Genomic DNA, 22255 nt, shown 5'->3' with positions numbered 1-22255 from the left:
ACAATTGGAAGCAGAAAGGCAGAGAAAAAAACTCCACTATGCAACTGAGGACTCCACAAGATCACATGGACATCCATTGTGCATGCCTATAGAGTGCAGAGTCAATGGACCCGGCCCGGATGGGCAAAAGCTTCAGTTCTAAGCCAGGAACAGCTTGAGAATCTTTGATGTAGTAAAGAAAAGTCAGAGCAGCGTATTTCAGAAATCACTGTAGTTGGTTGCATTCAGAATTAATACCACACCATGTTGGGGCCAAGCTCAATGTAAGAAACAATAGAAGTGAAAGGTTTAAAAACCTCAGCCAAAGCCAGGAAATCCTCCGAAATCACCAATTGGCCAATTTAGCATGGCACATCTAACCTGCACATCTTTGGACTGTGGGAGGAAACTGGAGCACTTGGAGCAAACCCTCACAGACACGGGGAGAAAGTACAAACTCCACACAGTTACCCGAGGCCGGAATTGAACCTGGGTCTCCTTTCGGAATGTGGACGCCTTGGTAAACAGTCACTTCATCAACTTTAAATTGGACACAGGAGCCAGTGTTTTGTTTCTCTTGATTTGATTTGATTTATTGTCACATGTACCGAAGTACAGTGTAAAGTATTTTTCTGCGACCAAGGGAACGTACACAGTACGTACATAATAGACAAAAATAATAATCAACAGAGTACATTGACAAATGGTACATTAACAAACAATGATTGGTTACAGTGCGGAACAAGGGGCCAGACAAAGCAAACACATGAGCAAAAGCAGCATAGGGCGTCGTGAATAGTGTTCTTACAGGGAGCAGATCAGTCCGAGGGTGAGCCGTTGAGTCTTGTAGCTGTGGGGAAGAAGCTGCTCCAATGTCTGGATGTGCGAGTCTTCAGACTTCTGTACCTTCTGCCTGATGGAAGGGTCTGGATGAAAGCAAAGCCTGGGTGGGAGGGGTCTCTGATAATGCTGTCTGCCTTCCTGAGGCATCGGGAGGTGTATACAGAATCGATGTGAGGGTGGCAAGTTTGTGTGATGTGTTGGGCTGAGTTCACCACACTCTGCAGTTTCTTGCGAACTTGGGCCGAGCTGTTGCCATATCAGGCTGTGATGCAGCCGGATAGGACGCTCTCTAAGGCACATCTGTAGAAGTTAGTGAGGGTCAATGCAGACATGCTGAATTCCTTTAGCTTCCATAGGAAGTAGAGACGTTGTTGGGCTTTCTTGACTGTTGCATGAACAAGGAACCATAGATGGCGACACAATGCCTGATACCACCCAAAGCACAGCTGTATGGACCAGGCAGCATCAAGCTTCGAGTTAAAGCTACATTGCAGGCGACACTTCAAAAGAAAGACAAATGAATATGGGATACATTATTTGTTGTTTGCAATCAAAAGAATTCCCTTTAAGCAGAAAGACCTTTGTCGAACTCAACTTCCTTTAGACAATTCATGAGGTCAATTGACGATGAGGGCAACTGAGGGCCACACACAATACTGCATTAAAGGAGGATGTCAAGTCTCTGTGCCTGTCCACACGATGGAATATACTGCAGCGCCTCATAAACAAATTCAGCAACAACTGGACAAGATGAACAAAAAGAAGGACATTTTCCCCGTTACTCAGCCGACTGAACAGTGTTCCGGAATGTCCATCTGTATCTGTGTCGAACTGGCACAACTCAATAAAGCAGTGGAAAGATGGGTCTAGACAACGTCCTTGGTGGATGACAGCCTGACCAACCTCCCCCAAAATACAGTGTTTTCAAAACTCGATGCTAACAGTGGCTTCTGGAACTGCTACTAGATGAGAAATCCAGATTGCTGACTGTGTTTATTACCTCTTTTGGCAGATTCAGTTTCAACTACTTGCTATTCAGCATTACTTCAGCACCTGAGATTTTTCAATGCATGATGTCGGCCATTTTGCAAAGTCTGGGGGTGTCATCTGCCATATAGATGATGTTTTGCTCCAAAATCTGTACCTTTGAAATGACTTCCAAAAAATTGAAGATCACCTGTGAAGTACAAAAACATTCTCAGAACATGGGAACATAGGAATATAGGAACAGGAATAGGTCATTGAGCCTGTCAAGCATCCTCCTCCATTCAATTAGATCATGGCTGATGATCTACCTCAACACCGCTTTCCTAGACTATCTCCATATTCCTTGATGCAATTAGTCTCCAGAAATCTATCAATTTTTATCTTGACATGCTCAATGATTAGTCTTCCACAGCCCTCTGGGTTAGAGAGTTCCAAGATTTGCCACTGCCTGAGTGAAGAAATTCCATCTCATCTTAGTCTTAAATGGTCTACCCCTTATCCTGAGATAGGGTGGAGGTGTTGACTTTGGGTAGGGTGCTCTTTCCAGGAGCCAGTGCAGACTCGATGGGCCGGGTGGCCTCCTTCTGCACTGTAAATTCTATGATAATCTATGATTAATCTAGGACAAAAGTTCGGCACAACATCGTGGGCCGAAGGGCCTGTTCTGTGCTGTATTTTTCTATGTTCTATGTTCTACCTCAGGTGAGGGGCAAAGTCGAGAAGGCAGGACCTTCATGAATAACCTCAGCCGGTACTGGAATCGAGCCCATGCTGTTGGCCTTGTTCTGCATCACAAACCAGCTGTCCAGCGAACTGAGCTATACCAGCCCCATATCATTGATATATATTGTGAATAGCTGGGGTCCTAGAACTGATCTTTGCGGATCACTGCCTGCCATTTGCAAAAAGACTCATTTATTCCTACTTTTTTCCTATCTGCCAACCAAGTTTCTATCCAACTCAATACACTATCCCCAATCCCATGCACTTTAATTTTACATGCTAATCTCTAATGTAGGACTTTGTCGAAAGCCTTCTGCAAGTCCAAATAAACAACATCCACTGGCTCCCCCTCATCAACCCTACTAGTTAAAACCTTGAAGAATTCCAGTAGATTTGTCAAGCATAATTTCCCTTCTGTAAGTTCATGCTGACCCTGTCCAATCCTGCCTCTGTTTTCCAGGTGCTCTGCTGTTAAATCTTTCACAATAGATTCTACCATTTTCCACACTACAGACGTCTGGCTGACTGATCTATAATTCCCTGTTTGCTGTGTACCTCCCTTTTTAATAGCGGGGTTACATTAGCTACACTGAAATCTGTAGGAACTGTTCCAGAGTCTATAGAATCTGAGAAGATGTCCACCAATGCATCCACTATTTCTAGGGACACTTCCTTAAGTACTCTGTGATGTACATTATAAGGCCCTGGGGATCTATCGGCCTTCAATCCCATCAATTTCCCCAACACCATTTCTCTACTAATACTGATTTCCTTCAGTTCGTCCCTCTCACTAAACCCTGGGCTGGATTCTCCGATCCCCGACGGCAAAATCGTGTTCGGCGACAGGGCGGAGAATCTCCAATGATGACAGAATCCGGGCGGCGCTGCTTTCGCGATGCTCAACTCCCTGAAAAGCGCCGTACTCTAGGAGTATCCACGGCCTCAGGCCATTGCCTGAAGCCCGCCCCGCGATGCTTCGTCCCCGACCGGCCAAGTTCCCGATGGCATGCGACACGTGTGGTCTCACCCGTCGGGACTCAGTGTGGCGGCTGCAGACTCAGTCCATCGGCGCCACAGTCGGGGAAGGGCCGATCCGTGGGCAGGGGCTTTAATCGGGGCTGAGGGCACTGTGCGGGGGTGGTCCAGGGCAGGCGAGCCGGCCGAAGGGGAGCGATTTGTGCGGTCCGCGTCCGCGGGCTGCGTCCACCATGAAGCATGGCGCAGCCGCTTCAGGCCGCCGGCATGCGCATGCATGACCACGGACCCTGCAATGCTCCGGGTCGTATCGGCAGCTAGAGCTGGGAGCTCTACGCTGCCTGGCTGCTAGCCCCGCCCGGAGCAGGGAATCGGTGGCAGTTTTGCGCCGGTTTTCCTGATGTAAAACACCACCGTTTTCACGCCAGCGTGGGGACTTAGTCTCCCAAACGGACAATCCAGCCCCCTCTGTTCCCTAACATTTCTAGTACATTATTTGTGTCCTCTTTTTTGTCGACAGAACTGATGCTCGATCAATTGAACAAAGACTAGAGTTGGATACAACTGAGGCTTTATTGCTCTAAGATGTGTGGCCTCCCACAGCAGCTGGCGAAATGGCTGCTGAATGGAGGACACGCATATTTATACTCCGCCTACTGGGCGGAGCCAGCAGGCAGGGACTACCGGCGAACCTGTAGTCCAGGTCCTACCTTACATCACCTAATAAAGGTGTAACAGTGGTTTACCACAAGAACCAAAGTATGTATTTCGTTGGTCAACTATTTCTTTGTTTCCTGTTATAAATTCTCCTGTTTCTGACCTTTGTCTTCAGATCATAGAACGCCTACAGTGCAGAAGGAGGCCATTTAGGAGGAAATCGGATCACCCATTTTTTCTCTTTCACCAATCTTTTTCTCTTCACATACCTATAGAAGCTTTTATAGTCAATGTTTATGTTCTCCACAAGCTTCTATTTTCCGCTTCTGAATCAAACCCTTTGTCCTCCTTTGCTGAATTCTAAAGGACTCCCATTCCTCAGGTCTGATGTTTTTTCTGACCAATTTGTATGCCTCTTTTTTGGATCTAATATTTTGGGTGGAATCTCACCAAAACATGGCAAAGTGACAGTGACGATGAGAAAATTGAAGTGAATCCCATTGACAAGAGTCGACAGGATTTCTCATGGAATCTTGAGCCGCTTAGAGAAACAAAAAGCTGAGTGGGTAAAGTTTACTCTGGTGATGGGCGGAATCTTAGAGCCGGGAACCAGCTTCAGATAGATTAGGGCACCTCCTTAAAGGGCGCCCCAACTAGCGCTGTAGTCAACGCACCACAGGCCACACCTCTGATGTCTCGGCGCTCCCTCCACACAACAGTTATCGCTGGCAGATCCCACTGTTTTGTTACCTGTAAGGCATAATCTGTGCTACTCAACTCAGTTACAGTAGAGGCTTCGGAAGAAGGCTCAAAGTCATCCAGAAGTTTTACAGAAGGTAACACAACTTAAATAACGGCATGAGTTCTTAATTTAAGAACTGTACTAGCAGAAAGGTTACAACATTTCTCTGCTCTACAACTAGGGCTGACCACACTAGCAGCCCTGAGCTAAATCTCTGCCTCTGTTCTCCTCACAGTCTAATCAGCCGAAGCGACCAGAGGGCTGCTTGCGTCCCTCTTTTATACACGCCAGTGCTGCCCCCTAGTGGTCTTTCCATTACCCATCAGCCCCTTCTGTACATTCCCATGTAAAGATCACTACGCCACTCCTTCAATGTCCGCTGTCCCCCAGCCTCCGCCCACCTCACATAAATACACCTCCCACACATCCCCCCAGGGTTCTCAGCAGGTTCCTGTTACCTCTATACCTCCGGAGGGATCCCCTCAACTGCCTTATGCCTGGCCAAACGTGGAGTAAATGACGCCGGTGTGAAGTCACACCAGCGCTGGGACAAGATTCCGTGAGGGCGGACGTTCTGGAGAGAGTGCTTGCTAATGACATGCAAATGTATTAAAATGAGGTTCCTGGGAGCCAATGGCGTGATTCTCCCTACTCCACTGGTGGGGGAAGATTCCAACAGCCGAAGATAATTATATTTTTGACCCTCTCTGGATTTTGAACCCTTGCCGACTTTCTCACGGACAGAGAGAGAGGGCTCAAAATCGCCCCTATCTTATTTCCCTTGTAAGTCATGGTTTGGCCACCTTTCCCATTTTATCCTTGCACCAGACAGGAATGAGCAACTGTTGCAGTTCACCCATGCGCTATTCCAATGTTTTCCATTGCCTATCCACCATCATACCTTTCAGGAATGTTCCCCAATCCATCATAGCCAACTCGTGCCTCATATCATCATAGTTTCCTTTGTTTAGGTTCAGAACTCTGGCTTCAGAATCAACTACGTCACACTCCATCTTGATGAAGAATTCTTTCAAATTATGGTTACCAATCCCCAAGTGGCCTCCCACAACTAGATTGCCAATTATTCATTTCTCAATACACAATACATAGTTGAGGGTGGTTGTTCTCTAGTTGATTCCTCAATGTTTTAGTCTAGAAAATCATTGCATACACACTCCAGGAATTCCTGCTCTCCAGTATTTTAACTAATTTGATTTGTCCAATCTATATGCAAATTAAAGTCACCCATAATTACAGATCATAAAATCATAGAATTCCTACAGTGCAGACAGGTGCTATACGGCCCACTGAGTCTATACCTACCCTCCGAAAGAGCACCCTACCCAGGCCCACTCACCCGCACTATCCCCGTGACCCCACCTTATGTTTGGACAACGGGCAATTTAGCATGGCCAATCCACCTAACCTGCACATCTTTGGACTGTGGGAGGAAACTGGAGCACCCGGAGGAAATGCACGCAGACACGGGGAGAAAGTGCAAACTCGCCGCAGACAGTCTTCCAAAATCAGAATTGAATCTGGGTCTCTGGCACTGAGGCAACAGTGCTAACCACTGAGCCACCGTGCCGCCCAATGTTCCTTTATCGCATGCATCTATAATTTACTTTTTAATGTCATTCTCAACATCAACACTACAGTTTGGGGATTTAGATACAACCCCCACTCAGGTTTTTTGCCCCTTGGTGTTTCTCAGCACTCCCATACAGATTCCACATCCTCGGAGCTGATACCCTTCCTCACTATTGTGTTAATTTCCTCTTTAACCACCAATGCCACGTCTTTTCATTTTTGTCTGTCCTTTCTAAATACTGAATACCCCTGGATGTTTAATTCCCATCCCTGGTCACTCTGCTACCATATGACTGCAATCCCAACTATATCATACCAATTTACATCTATCTGCCTGATTAATTCATCCACTTTATTACGAATGCTCCACGCAATAAGACACAAAGCCTTAAGGCCTGTCTTTTAACATTCCTTGTTCCGTTCCCATTACTTTTCATTGTGGCCTTATTTGATTCTGGCTCTTGATTTCTTTGCCGGTCACGTTTCTTGTTCTCCTTTCTTTCTTATGTTCTTCTCCATGTTTCCCCCTTCCTCTGACTCCTTGCATAAATTCCCATTCCCTTGCCATTTTAGTTTAAACCCTCCCCAACCACTCTAGCAAATGCTCCCCCTCAGACTTCGGTCCCGATCCTACCCAGGGTCAACCTGTCCAGTTTGTACTGGTCCCGCCTCCCCCAGAACCAGTCTCAATGTCTCAGGAATCGGAATCCTCCCTCTCACACCAGCTCTTCAGCCATGCACCCATTGATATGTTCTTCTATCTCTGTGCTGACTACGGTGGCCAGGCCCGCGACCGGGGGTTACCGATCGGCGGGCGTGTTCATTCCGGGGGGGCCTATGTTCCTCCGCGTCGGGCTCCGCCATGTTGCAAGTGCAGGGCCTCCTTTCGGCGCCGGAGCAGCACAGAGACCCCTGAACAGCTGTGAATTGTTGGGCCAGGAGGCCTGTTGACGCCGGCGTATACCACTCCGGTGTTTACACCGGCGTCAACACTTGGCCGGGATTTCGGAGAATTCCGGTCATAATGCTCCGAATCGCCATCCGAAAAAGTTCAGTTCCCCGACATGGTCAATAACCCTTTATCCTGGCAACATTAAAAAAATACTGAAAGTCTGATTTAAAGAATAGTATTTATTTGAGACTCTTGAGCCCTGTGTGAGGTACGCTGGTAGCATGATGTTAAATTGCTGCAGAAATATTCAACAGATTAATTTTTCTTGGCTAACATTCAAATCCCTATTGGCGCAGCGCTAATATTTAAGCATATATTGTATCATAAATGACTGTGATTACGGGATAAATGTGACCATATGTAATTGAAAATATATTTCATATATTGTCCAATGTTAATTTGTAGACATCATTAAATGATTGACAACTAAAAGAAAACACTCTATTAAAAATTTAAGAAGGATTTAATGTTATCATTCACCTGTTTGACGGCAGGTGGTATCACAATTCCTGTGTTCAGACGATTAAGGCTTGCTTATAAATAATACAAAAGCACAGGTCTTTAAAAGCTAATTAAACACTGGCTCTTTTACATGAATGCACCACAGTCAACTAATCTTCTGTTCCATGTTAAATAATTTCTTTTGATCTCATTTTCTTAAGGAAAATCACGTTTGCGTGATTAGCTATTTTTTCAAATAATTCTTTCAATTTTCTTCTTTCTGCCTCCTTCGGATTCCCCCCCCCCCGCCCCCGCCCCCTCTTTGGTTCCTTGCTGAAGTTACCTTCACCGGTGAAGTTACCTGAAGTAAACTTTGATAGTGAGTGTCGGCAACACATTCAAGTGCACAGGACAACACAGCCAAATTATTTGATATATACCTGCAGATATTTTCTGGCAGGCATTGTCAGAAAGTGATGAGGAGTGGTTAATATGACAGCGATCTTACTACATCCAGCTGTGGCCAGATAATTCGGTTTAAACTTGCAAACGTTGCGGCCTGTATGTCGTACACACAATGCCCAATTATCGCTTCTCCTTGATTCAAGCCAAGGGCAGGACGCTTGCACCACAAGTGCTGGCCATCTGTCCAAGCAGAGATGACAAGGTGGACTGTTAGCATTAACAGTCGTACTCCTGGCTGAACTGACTGCCAATCTCAGAGTTTTATGTCTATCTTTGCCAAACAGTACAAAAGTCCCCTCAAACAGTACAAAAGTCCCCTGGACCCAAAGATCCAGTAGGTCCTGGAAAAAGAAAGATAAAGCTTAACTTTTGGATCATTTTCATTGCTACCTTAGCTCCCTCAAGTTTCTCAACCTGATGAGTTCCCAGGCACAAAGCTAGGTCATTGGGACACCTTTGGAGATTGGTGTCATGTTTTTAAAGTTCATTGATGGGATGTTGGGCGTCGCTGGCTGTGCCAGCATTTATTGCCTATCCCTAACTGCCCTCCATTTCAGAGGGCATTTGAGAATCAACCACATTGCTGTGGATCTGGATTCATATATTGGCCAGACCTGGTAAGGACGACAGATTTCCTTCTTAATGAACCAGACGGGTTTTTACGACACTCGACACGATCATCACACAACTGTTAATTTCAGATTTTTATTGAATTCAAATTTCACCACCTGCCATAGATTTTAACCCGGTCCCCAGATCGTGCCCAGGGTCCCTGGATTACTGGTTCAGTGACAATACCATTGCGCCACTGCCTCCTATGCCACTGTAGTCAAACCAAGAAGACTTTGAGGCAAGAGAGTTAGGAACAACCCCTGTTGTCTCATTTACATGGGTATGCAGCATCTGACAAATGGTGAGACTCCCGTGATTTATGTGATTACCTCAAATTACCTTGGAAAGGCAAAATCTCTCAAAAATATCAACAGGCTAAAAAAGCTGTTTCACACTGTTACTATGCAATGGTCATGCAAGTGATATTTCCCATTAACAGGATGCAGTTCTCAGTCCAAATGAATGTTCTATCTACCACACAATTGAACAAGGTTTTGTATGAATATCCGTGCTGGCGCAATGTCAGACGTATAGTCCCAAAGATTGGCTGATCGAATCAAACAGCATGTTCATTCAGTTCGTATTAGGCAGAGTAAGACTGTACTCAATGTGCCCATGCCTGCAAAACACAAAACAAAATGTCTGCAGTTAGATGTCATTCCGATATTGGGCAGTACTTGCTGAACAATCATGAGTGTACTAGTAGCTACGCTAACAACCAATTTAAGGTAATCAGTCAAGTTTGTACTGGGGCTCATTTATTCGTGCTGGAAGTGACATGTGCAGGGGTCATTCTTTGTTAGCAAAATGAATATATTCAAGCCTTGTCCCATTTTTTGACTTACTCAGGAGTTTGGGAGCTTATACTTCTGTGTTGCTTTCTCCATGCAATGCCTCAGCCACAGTCGACATGCCATCTAATCGACACCTGGAACACCATCATCTGGAAATACCCCTCCAAAGTCACTCACCACTTTGATTTGGAAATATATTGTTCCTTCACTGTCGCTGGGTCAAAATCCTGAAACACCCTCCCTTACAGTACTATATGAACTCCACCGGTTCAAGAAGGCAGCTCACCAACACCTTCTCAAGGGCAATTAGGGATGGGCACACAATGCTGGCCTAGCCAGCGATGCCCAAAACCCATGAATGAATTTCTCCTGTCGTGTAAATTGTCATCTTCATTTGTAATTTGGCATTCTTGCATTTGACCTGAAATGAAATGAAAATCGCTTATTGTCACAAGTAGGCTTCAAATGAAGTTACTGTGAAAAGCCCCTAGTCACCACATTCTGGCGCCTGTTCGGGGAGGCTGTTATGGGAGTGCATGGTGCAAAGCTTCAGCAGCATGTCTCTCTTTTCTGTCAAATGGGTAAAGATCTGACATTACAGGCCTTCAACTATCTTTCCTCTCTATAACATCCGGAAATGAGAGTTTGTCATGTTCTATGAGGAAGAATATCTTTTAATTATCTGGTGAACTGATAGATCACTTTGTTAAGTTACGTCACTCCAAACATTGTACCAATTAAATAAGTAACTGATTAAAGATTTATTTTATTCTGAACCATAACTGACTCCTGTTACTTATCAAACATTATTCAGTCATTGACCTGAGCTCACCAGCTCCATTTTTAAAGTAAGTGATTACTCAAACACACAATGATAAATAACAGTGGAAATAATTAGTGGTGGCTAAACATTGACAACCGCTGAATAGTTTCTGGTAAAAATTGAGTTGATCAGAAATGAAGACTGGCTATAACAGTGTCCCCAAATCACCAAAGTTTCATGACAAAAGTCATGCTGACCTCTTCAAGGTCCTTCCTTCCAAAAAGGGTGGTGAGTTTAGTTGTGTCATGCACATTATCAGAAGCATGTCACCAGGACATAAGTTCATAGAATCAGAGAATTTACAGTGCAGAAGGAGGCTATTCAGCCCATCAGTCTGCACTGGCACTTGGAAAGAGCACCCTACCCAAGTTCATGCCTCCACCCTGTTGTGTTATGTAATTTGGATTAACACAAGCTGCCACTTGATGCAGTTTTGAGTAAAAGGTGCTCCAGAATTTGAAGTGAGTTCAATGTGTTTTACTGAACTATTAGCACAGTTCTCAATGAGTTCGACTCTCTGCTAATCTGAATGTAGTAACTCAGTGTGATTGAACCAGCCTTGCTCTAAGCCACGTGCTGGGGTGCGGTGCTGAGGATACACCCTGACTCACTCTGTAGATGTTGGTCTGTGGAAAGAGGCGGGGTGTGAGTGCCTCATCCCTCTTATAGTGAGATACTGTAGCCATCTGGGATGGCCACGTCCCGATTGCAAAATGGACACTTGCAAAGAATGCAGGGAAATTGGACAATACCGAAAAAGCAAGCAGGTGCAAGGTCTGTCTGTTGATTAGAGCCTTAGCTCTCAGACAGGACTGGTACTGCTAAGCCATACTAATGAGCCTCCCCGGGAACAAAAGGCAACATTTAGGTAAACAATGCTAATCCAGACATCCCGGCGTCAGAGGAGACTAAAACAAAGCAAACCAACGGCCACCTAGGACACGTTCAGCAACCAGGGAACCCACCCCTCTATTGGAGGAAAATTTATAAGGACAATTGGGAAACGGCCCAATTAATTGGGGCCAAGTTCAAGGCCCGCCCAAAAACGCGCGAAGCCCTTTTGGGGTATAAAAATGACTCCCCAAGAGAGAATCGCTCTCTTGGCCTTGGCTCTCAGCGAGCAGCTACACCAGGCCAAGTAAGTTCAAGTCAAAGCACACTACGAGATAGACGCTCCTAGTTGCTATCCTGTAAACAGCTCAAACCAGCAGCCTCAGAACCGAGCAACAGCCATTGTTCCTCTGACTGAGTGGGCACCCAAAGCTAAGTATAGGCTTTTCATAATAGTGATAGTTTAGAATATAGAGTTTTATGCATGAGTACATTTGACTATGTGTAAATAAATGAGCTTTGCTTTTGAACTTACTAACTGGTGTATCGAGTCTTTGATCAGTATTCGGTTTTAACCTTGTGGCGGTGTCGAAAGATACCTGCCGACTCTTGAGCAATCGTAATTAAACAGAGCCAAATTAAGAGACAACAGCAAGTTAGCAACATTTACTGGCGACTTCTGACGGGACTCGACTTAGAAGTGGCCGAACCACTCCGAGAGAACCCAAATTTGTATTGAGAATCCAATTAGAAACAGAAAAACCACAAGCATAAGAACAGTACTGATCAAGTCTCTGAGATTCAGAAGTGTATTAATGCATGCGTACTAACAGGGATATAAGGTAACCTGAGAGATTTAGTTGCGTAAAACTGTTGGGAATTTTGTAGGCTGGAAATTAGCGTAAGCCGTACCCATGTTTACATCACCACTTTATCACCCCCTGTTCCAAATTCAGTAGAGAACCTAGATAGAGAAAATGGCAATGAAGGCAATGGAATGCCTTATGAACCCCCAGGACTTCGAGGTCGCAGCGACCATCAGAGTAGGACAGTGTTCCATTTGGAAAGATGAGACCAGGAAATATCTCAAAGGGGAAGGATGGCCCCTTTGGAGTGAATTCTGCGCTAATGAGGAAACAGGTCCCGGGAGTATAGGACATACTTGGTGGGAGAACCTGTCAGAGATCCACAAGAAGAGCTTCGGGAAAGCTCGCAAGCCGATGGCAATCATGTCCTGCTTGGCACAATTGCGAGACACAGAGGAGGTCGTAAGGCCGCTCCGTAGAGAGATAGAGGAGAGAGACAGAAGTAGTGAGGTAGACGTGAGCGAAGTAGAGAAGGAGAATAGAGATTTAAAAGAGCAGCTAGCAGCAAGGGACAGAGAGGTGGATGATGCCAAGAGGGCACACCAGTCTGATCTCGTGCATTTGAGTAGTTTCCAAACGCAATACGATAAGGTCTACCAGGACACGCAAAGTGCGGTCTTGGTAAGACAAGAGACCGAGCAACAAGTTGAGAAATTGCAGAAACAGTGCAATGATTTGAAGGCAGCCCTACGAGCACTCCATACTTCCACGACGGAACAAAGGCAGAGCTACGTAGACCATGCAAAGTGCCCGAAGCAAATTGCAGAATTGCAATCTCTGCTTTCCGTTCAAAATGGGTTACAAAACAAATTTAGACCACAGTTAGATCAGGAAAACGGCCCCGATTGGCAGGAATTGAACGAGACTGCCCATAGATACGTGCATGGGACATGTATGCAGGAAAAACGCCAGAAAAGGAAAGCGCCCCAACCCCCAACTGAACAGGCAGAACACACCCCCATGAACCCTGTAACCACACACCGCAGGGCCGCAGGAGAAGGAGAAGCAGATTTCCTATGTGCAACCCCATTAACTGTGACCCAATTATGGGACGCGTGTGGAAAAATTACACAGTTCCTTCCCACATCAGACCCCCACCAATTTTTCGCGAAAGTCAAACAGCAGGCTACCATGTACGGCCTGGACGAAAAGGAGCAAGTGAAGCTCACAGTTTTAAGCCTCGACCCTTCAGTCGTGGCAGCCCTTCCCGACCCACAGAATGTCGGAGGAGGCACACTCTAAGAGATGCACACAGCGATCCTTGATGCGATCGGCTACAACAGAGGAGACCCCATTGAATGCCTAAATAAGTGTAGGCAAAAGAAGACAGAGCACCCCACAGCATTTGCTGGACGCTTGGGATACACTTCACAGCAGTTTTCAGAGAGTTAGCCCGCGCCCATTTGTCCCCAGATAATATGGCCAAATGGACTTGAATCCTAGTTTCTCACGCGACAGACGCAGGACAGAGAGCTTGCGCAAATTACGACCCCTCAGATGAGGCCCACAATGGAAAATGGGTTTTGAAGAGATTGTCCCGTGCCTGAGAGCAATCAGTCCAAAGCAAAATCGCATTTATAAAACCCGATGAAGAGCAGGCAGATATGAATCCAGTTAAAGCACAGCAGAATCCCGCATGGGTAAATGAGGGCAGGAACTGCCCACTCCAGCCCAAAGCTGTGGACAATTAGGACACTATGCACGAGAGTGTCAAGTGCCCCAAAAGCAGCAGAGAAACCAACAGACAGGCACCCTAAACAGGAATAGGGCAAAGCCGATACATAGCGTTCGTGCCCATTCAGAGGATGCAGACATGAACGGTATCAACTGACGGTGTTCGGGCTCCCCAACTTGGGTCTGCGACATCCTTTGGGGCAAGTCTGGTAGACCGGTAGTAGCAGGCAAAGTTCGGGGACACCTCGTAGAATTTCTTTGGGACACAGGAGGGTCCCGCACCACACTCAATTCCTCCATGATGTATCAGCGAGGCACGTGGCCCACAACAGACACCATCACACTCAACGGCTTTACAGGCCATTTACAACAAGGACACATCACAGCCCCTATAGCGATACAAATAGGGAACATCACAAGTAAGCACCGTGTGGTTTTGGTTGATCTGCCCCAGACAGCAGAACATATCCTTGGGATCGATTTCATGAGCTCCCACAACCTTTCTTTTGACCCAGTTAACAAGTGTGTATAGAAAATGGCAAAGGCAGCACGAGCCCCCACCACACTCACAGTAGGAGAAAAAGTAAATAGGATTAACTCAGTAGGAGACTTCTGGTTCGACCCTCGAACCATTAGTGCAGACAAACGGGTTAGGGCAGTCCTGCAGGAACATAAAGCAGCATTTGCACAGCATAAGCACGACTGTGGCAAATTGGCTGGCTTTGTGAACATTACAGGTCCCGACCCTAAACCCCAGAAGCAGTACGGATTTCCCCAGGAAGCAGAGGGAGAAATCTCCAAAGTAATAGAGTGTTTGTTGGATGAAGGCGTACTCAGGTCAGTAGCCTCCACAAACAACGCACCAATTTGGCCCGTCAGGAAACCGGATGGATCATGGTGACTGACCATTGATTACCGGGAACTGAACAATGTCACCCCAGCAGCAGCCCCCACCATAGCCATGAGTCCCGAGACCATGCTCAAACAGGGACTCCAGTCAAATTTTTTTTCGGTTTTGGACGTTAGTAATGGCTTTTGGTCCATTCCATTGGCTAAAGCGTGCCAGTAGAAATTCGCCTTTACATTCCGAAGGCAACAGTACACGTGGACGTGCCTTCCACAAGGCTTCCACAACTCCCCTCCATTTTCCACTGACAGCTGGCAAATGGATTAGCAAAATTTTCCCGCCCCGATTGTCTGGTCCAGTATGTAAACGACTTGTTACTACAGACAGACACAAAGGGAGAGCACATTTCGCTTCTCGCCGAACTCCTAGCACTCCTAAAAGAAATTGGTTGACAAGTCAACCCCAAGGGGCCCAGATTTTGAAAGAGAAAGTGATTTACTTGGGAACAGTGATCATTCATGGTAAACGTGAGATCGAGCAAAAGAGAATTGACTCGATCGTCAAATTGCTCCTGCCCCACAATGTCCCAGCCCTCCGGTCATTTTTAGGACTGGTTGGCTACTGCCGAAACCATATTGACGGTTTCGCCACTAAAGCAGCGCCCCTTTCCGAACTTCTCAAGAAGCAGGCACCTTGGGAATGGCTTCCACAGCATACGGATGCTGTGGACGCTTTAAAAAGAGCACTCAGCACAGCCCCCGCACTACAGGTCCCAGATCCACTTTCCCCGTACGCAATCGAAGTTGCAAGCACCAACCGAACCCTTTCGGCCGTGCTCCTCCAGGAACGCCATGACCAGTTACGCCCCATCGCATACGCCTCACGCGTGTTAGACCCTGTAGAGCAAGGATTTTCTGCCTGCGAAAGGCACCTGCTCGCAGTTTTTTGGGCAGTACAATATTTCGCCTACATTACAGGACTCAACCCCATCACCATCCTCACAGAACACACCCCAACACAGCTATTGTTAGACGGTCGACTAAAGGATGGCACAGTCAGCCAAATCCGCGCAGCCCGTTGGACCCTTCTTTTACAGGGACGGGACATCACAGTAAAACAAACCTAGACCCACACCTTCCTTGCCGATAATTTGCAGTATGCAGGCACCCCTCATGAATGTGAGATCATCACCACAAAACAGAACACAGGCCCATTTATACAAAACACCTCCCAGGAAAACAGGTAGTATACCCCAGAGACCCCAGCCCACAGGCACATGCGCACCCCTGAAGATTTAGGTGGATGGCTCCTCCACAGTGTTAAATGGAAAGAGAATCACCGGTTGCGGTATTTACGTAGAGGACATGCAGGGACGCGCCGTAGATGAGATTTCACTAAAGTTGCCAGGACACTTAGGCTCGCAGGCAGCAGAACTGGCAGCAATCGCTTATATTGTAGACCACCCCGACTCGTTCCCGACCCCAGCAGACATCCATTCGGACAGCTTGTATGTCTGCAATAGTTTGACGGAATTCCTACCCCTGTGGGAAATGAGAGGATTTGTTTCCGCGGACGGTAAACCCCTAACTTCAGCACGATTACTCCGCCATATCTTAGAGACAGCGAAGGAGAGAAAGTATGGAATAATTAAGGTTCGCAGTCATCACCGTTCTTCCCCCCCTGGTAATGTTAAAGCAGACGCCCTAGCGAAGGCAGGCTCCAGGCATGGTTATTTTTTGAACCCCCCGAAAGCACCCCAGTACACAGTTCAGGTCTCATAGGCCAATATTCAGAATCTAGCGAAGGCACAGAAAGAGGACGAGAAACTCAGGAAACTTTTAAAGGGTAACTTCCCAGCCCCATATGATAAATACAAGAATGCAATAACCACACATGACGGTGTGATTTTAAAGGATGCCATTTATATAGTTCCCAGCCAGGACAGGAACCAGATCCTTTGTCAGTTCACTGACAATCATGGATACCAAGGTATTGAACCCACCCTAGCCCACCTCAGACCGCTCTCCTGGTGGCCTGGTTTAAAAGCCGATGTTACCCATTACATAGAGAATTGCTTGATCTGTGCCCAGAACAATCCGGACAGATATGCGAAAAAGGCTCAACTTAGTCAGACCCGCCCATTAATGGACCCTGGACAAATCTACAGATAGACTATATAGGACCCCTACCCCCTTGCAGAAATGGGTATAAGTATGTGTTGGTGGTGATAAATACCTTCACAAAATGGGAGGAAGCATTTCCATCGCAAACTAATACGGCCAAGACAATGGCTAAAATATTAACACACCACATCTTCACAAGATGGAGACTCCCCCGCAGTATAGAGTCCGATCAAGGCTCCCATTTCACAGGACGTGTAATGAAAAACATCCTCACGATTTTCGGCATTCGACAAAAGTTTCATATCGCATACCACCCCCAGTCAAGTGGTTTCGTGGAGCGGATGAATAGGACATTAAAAGCCACCCTCAGGAAGATGGTACAGCAGAATAACAGCACTTGGGATTCAGTTCTCCCATTTGCTTTAATGTTTATAAGGAACACGGTATCCACGTGCACAGGATACACCCCCACACCCTCATGACTGGATGCCCCATGAAAGGGACAGAGTATTTATTAGGACTGGATTTGGCCAGCCCCGCAGTTACAGCCCTCACGCATAAAAATGCGGTTCAACAATTGATACAGAACATAAAGGCAGCCCAACTTTCAGCAGCAGTGAGACTTGGAACCAGGAAGAAACAGAGCAAGGCTTGTTTCGACAAAACGGTACACACCACTGAGTTTGCAGTAGAGCAGCAAGTGATGCTTTCCCTTTACAACCCCAGTTCATTCCTTTCCCCTAAATTCTCCGGACCGTACTCCATTTTGGACAAAGTCAGCCCCTTAGTATACAAAATAACCTATCCCAATGGTAAGTCTGCGTGGTTTCACATAAACCAGCTCAAGGCTTTTGGCTCACAGCAATGCCACACACACCACATCCCGCTCGCAGCAGCAGACGAGCACGTCCCACCCACAGATGACGTTTTCCTACCCTCCCCCACCCAGTCCAGCCCGTCCTCATGCACGACTTTAACTCCACCCCCAGAGGCATGACTCCACCTTTCCCTTCCTTCAACCAGCAGCGACAGTGATAGCGACGGCAATGACGACAGCCACAGCACACCACGTAATGATTATCCCCCCTGTACCAGGCCCCACTCCCAGCGAATCCGAGCATGATTCCACTGACCCCTTCGAGATTACATATATCAAAGACCCTGACCCAGACCCACCGCCCGACAATTACGGATTGAAACCTAGTTGCTCCAACCTCGACACACGATTCTGGCACCGAGACAATTCGTTCAGGCTCATCCGGAATGATGAGATGGACCCCAATTCGCCCCAAGCAGCTTTAGCACGGTTACTACGGTCAAGAGTATGGCAGCCGGGTACAGATGATGACTTAGAGTCTGACTCCCACCAAACAAATCCCTTTGCGACCCTGTTCGCTATTGAGCAGTGAAGTGTCCAGATGATGGAGAAAAAAGGAACCGATGGAGACATACGGTGTCCTTTCTGATGGAACCTGCAGCATGTTTGTTGTATGTTTGTTCGTTAGTGCTAATGTTAAGTGTTTTCACGACCCAACGTCACCACTCTTTTGACGTCCAATGCCTGTTAATGGAACAAGTTTGTCCCCAGCCAACAGTTCAGAGGAACTAGTTTGTCAACAGAAACCAGTTTAGAGGTACAAGTTTGTCGCCAGACAACCGTTCAGAGGAGCTAGTTTGTCGACAGAACACTACTCATAGCTACTCTCCTGATTCGATCATGAGAGGAAGCCCCCACGATGACCACATTCTTACCCGTTCTTGCCGGTTGCTCAGGCAATGGAGAAACGGCACTGGTCCCCGCCCTGCCTGAGGATCCCCCTCTGATCAGCTACGCTTCGGTAGAGCACAAACGGCATTGATCACCGTCCTACCCGGGGATTCCACCCATTTCTTGCCCGCCGCGGCCCATACGCACCCCATTTTGGCACTTTCAGTTCGAAATTCTTTTGTTTGGTTTTGGCAACCCTTAGGTTGTTTCCGTATGCAATTTACATCCTAAAACACTAGGATGGTAGATCGCACAGGCTGCGAGACAGCTCGCACTATGTCAGTATTTTTCTTGGATGTCTTGTCCCAAATATTTGGTTTTTTAAAAAAATGAGGGAGTCACAGATGGTGACCAATTATAAAGGGAAATTGTCAACAGAGGACAGACAGACAGACATACGAGATCTTAAGCAAGATAATAACAGATATTATGCTTGTGTTCACAGAACTCAGGAACCTCAGGAACCCCAGAGGAAGGCAAAGAAGAAGACCGACAAAGATGAAGACAGCCTTCGTGTTCACATGGATCTCAGCGGGATCCCTTCAGTTGCGCGCAGACACTACCCACTGACCCCTACCACACAAGCCGTGAATGATTCCCACCCCTGCAATACACAGAACCCCACGACAGCTAACAATACCCGACCTGGTGCGATAAGTTTATCACCGGGCACTCACTATCATATGTAGTAGAAGCCCTCTTAGTACTGGCGATACTTTGCAGTGTCGTGCAGACACTTAGAGTCAGGAAATGGCAAAAGAGAACCTACCGCTCTCGCACCCCGGTATACAGGTTTAGGTCCCCCAGTTTTGGATTTCACCAGACCCTCGAACCCATTGAGACTGATTAAAGTGCATCCATTTCTCCTTATGTATTCTGTGAAATAAAGAGATGTAAACCTCTGTGTCTGATGCCAGGCCAGAGAAATTTGTGTGCTGCTATTTTGTACATTGAGGATAGTTTATTGAGGATAGTTAGCGGTTCCAGTTTTTTATTTTTCTGTAATGCATGCATTAATGTCATAGCGCCCCGTAGAGTTTTATAATAATGTATGTATTTAAAATGTTTTGGTAAAATTGTGTTTCATAGGATAGGGCAGAGTAGAGCCTGATTATGGGTGCCCCGCTTGGTCAGAGGATGAAGACGACGTAGTAATGTGATCCTTCATGCTTCGCGTTGAGGATCACAAGGAGGGGGTGTAGCCATCTGGGATGGCCATGTCCCGATTACAAAATGGACACTTACAGAGAATGCAGGGAAAATTGGACAATACCGAAAAAGCAAGCAGGTGCAAGTTCTGTCTGTTGATTAGAGCCTTAGCTCTCAGACAGGACCGGTACTGTTAACCCATCTACATACTAATGAGCCATCCCCGAGAACAAAAGGCGACAGTTAGATAAACAATGCTAAGCCAGACATTCCGGCGCCAGAGGAGACTAAGACAAAGCAAACCAACGGCCACCTAGGACATGCCCAGCAACCAGGGAACCCACCCCTCTATTGGAGGAAAATTGATAAGGACAATTGGGAAACGGCCCAATTAATTGGGGCCAAGTTCAAGGCCCGCCCAAAAGCACGCAAAGCCCTTTTGGGGTATAAAAAAGACTCCCCAAGAGAGAATCGCTCTCTTGGCCTTGGCTCTCAGCGAGGAGAGACCTGCCTTGCAGCTACACCAGACCAAGTAAGTTCCAAGTCAATGCATGCAACGAGATAGACGCTCCTAGTTGCTATCCTGTAAACAGCTCAACCCAGCAGCCTCAGAACCGAGCAATGGCCATTGTTCCTCTGACTGAGTGGGCACCCAAAGCTAAGTATAGGCTTTAGTATTAGTGGTAGTTTAGTTTGTAGAGTTTTATGCATGAGTACATTTGACTGGGTGTAAATAAATGAGCTTTGCTTTTGAACTTACTAACTGGTGTATAGAGTCTTTAATCAGTATTCGGTTTTTAACCTTTGTGGTGGTGTCGAAAGATACCTGGCGACTCTTGAGCAAACGTAATTAAACAGAGCCAAATTAAGAGACAACAGCAAGTTAGCAACAATACCACCCCTGAGTGTCCTGACTGCTCATTGGTCGTGTCCTATTCTATGTGTTCATTAGCTGCATGTTTGCATATCATGACACACCCTAACCCCGTAACCCAGCAACACCACCTAACCTTTTGGACAATTTAGCATGGCTAATCCAGCTAATCTTCACTTCTTTGGACAGTGGGAGGAAACCGGAGCACCCGGAGGAAACCCACGCAGACACGGGGAGAAAGTGCAAACTCCACACATACAATGACTCGAGGCCGGAATTGAACCTGGGACCCTGGAGCTGTGAGGCAGCAGTGCTAACCACTGTGCCACCATGCTTCCCTTCGTACAAATGCTGTACTGCTGTGTTGGTAAGAAAACTAATTCTCCTGAAGAGCAAATGTAAAGTCTATTATAAGTAAGGAGAATCTGAATAAAGCCAAAAGCTGAGCCATTTGGACTGGGCTGGGTGGGAGAATGTCCAAACTCACATCAGTTAGAAATGGGGCTGCAGACTGGGGCCATAAAGCAGGTCGCTGGCTGTCAGTGCGAACATGGCTGTGAAGCAGCAGCGCACAACTGATTTTGTGTTTCCAATTGATTTTTTAAATAAAATAATCGGTGGTAAGAACATGAAAGCCATCGAAAGGAATCTCACTGAGGAATAAAAATTCCAATGATAATTAAAATGCTCCTCTTTACTTTGGCATATTGTTTTGTTGCCTAAGCAAGGAATACTGCGAGCTATTCCAGCATTCCATAATTGATTGAGACGACTGCACGGGCTTCAAGCCTTTGTGCAGAAGAACATCACTGAGGTGAAAATGTAGACAAGACGCAATAAAACAAGAAATAGTGGTTCAGCGACAGCAAATAACACTTGTGTGGCAATAATCCATGTTGGAATATATAAAACATGTCAAAATAATACTGACTTCCAACTTAATGTTTTTCATCAGAACTCCTTTCGTTGTGCAGTTCCTCTTGCAGGTATCCTTTAGTCGTCTTCACCTTTTCTAAGAACCTCTGAAGGGCCCTCTTTTCTCTGTCGATATCGCAGCAGTTAGCAGCAGCAGTTCTTTGGGTGACTCTCAATACCTGAGCAGTTCGTTTTTCCTCTCCTCGATTTGCAACCCTGGCCCAGCGGAGATTGTTGGTGTCCTCTATCTGTTTTATGCTAATAATTTTCCGTTTATTTAAGTTCATTTTGATCACACAAATCTCAAGATAAAAGAATTAAAATCCACCGTGAGTAAAATGTTATCTGAGGGGGGGGGGAAACTTTTTTTTTCTCCCTTGGCAGTCTGTAGATACTTCACATGATATCCCACTGCATCTCTGCAATGTTCACAGTTAATAATTAACAAGTGCTCTCTCAAGGCTGAGCACTCACATTGTTCCCCTACTGTGCCATCCTTTTAGGAGGTTAATGTTAAGTATAGCTTATCATTAACATAAAACCACTGACTTGAATTTTAATCATGCTTGATTCAGATTGTTATTTGTGTGGGAAGTTAGTTTAATGACTTGCGCTCATGTGGAAA

At 46.3% G+C, this 22255-nt stretch overlaps 1 long non-coding RNA gene across 2 annotated transcripts; it reads right to left on the bottom strand.

The window, feature by feature from the left end:
• Nucleotides 1-559: 559 nt before the first annotated feature.
• LOC140384584 (uncharacterized) lies at nucleotides 560-22051 on the bottom strand. 2 transcript variants are annotated; one of them, XR_011933094.1, is made up of 3 exons: nucleotides 21647-22051; nucleotides 9296-9585; nucleotides 560-1999 (listed from the first exon to the last, which is right to left on the bottom strand). It is a non-coding gene; the product is annotated as an uncharacterized lncRNA (long non-coding RNA). The 2 variants fall into 2 exon arrangements; XR_011933093.1 differs by having other exon boundaries at nucleotides 9306-9585.
• Nucleotides 22052-22255: the final 204 nt, after the last annotated feature.

The sequence above is a fragment of the Scyliorhinus torazame genome, chromosome 10 (assembly GCF_047496885.1).
Source record: "Scyliorhinus torazame isolate Kashiwa2021f chromosome 10, sScyTor2.1, whole genome shotgun sequence".
Lineage (NCBI taxonomy): Eukaryota > Metazoa > Chordata > Chondrichthyes > Carcharhiniformes > Scyliorhinidae > Scyliorhinus > Scyliorhinus torazame.
The sequence above is the reverse complement of the archived record's forward strand: the minus strand, read 5'-3'. Positions and strand labels throughout refer to the sequence as shown.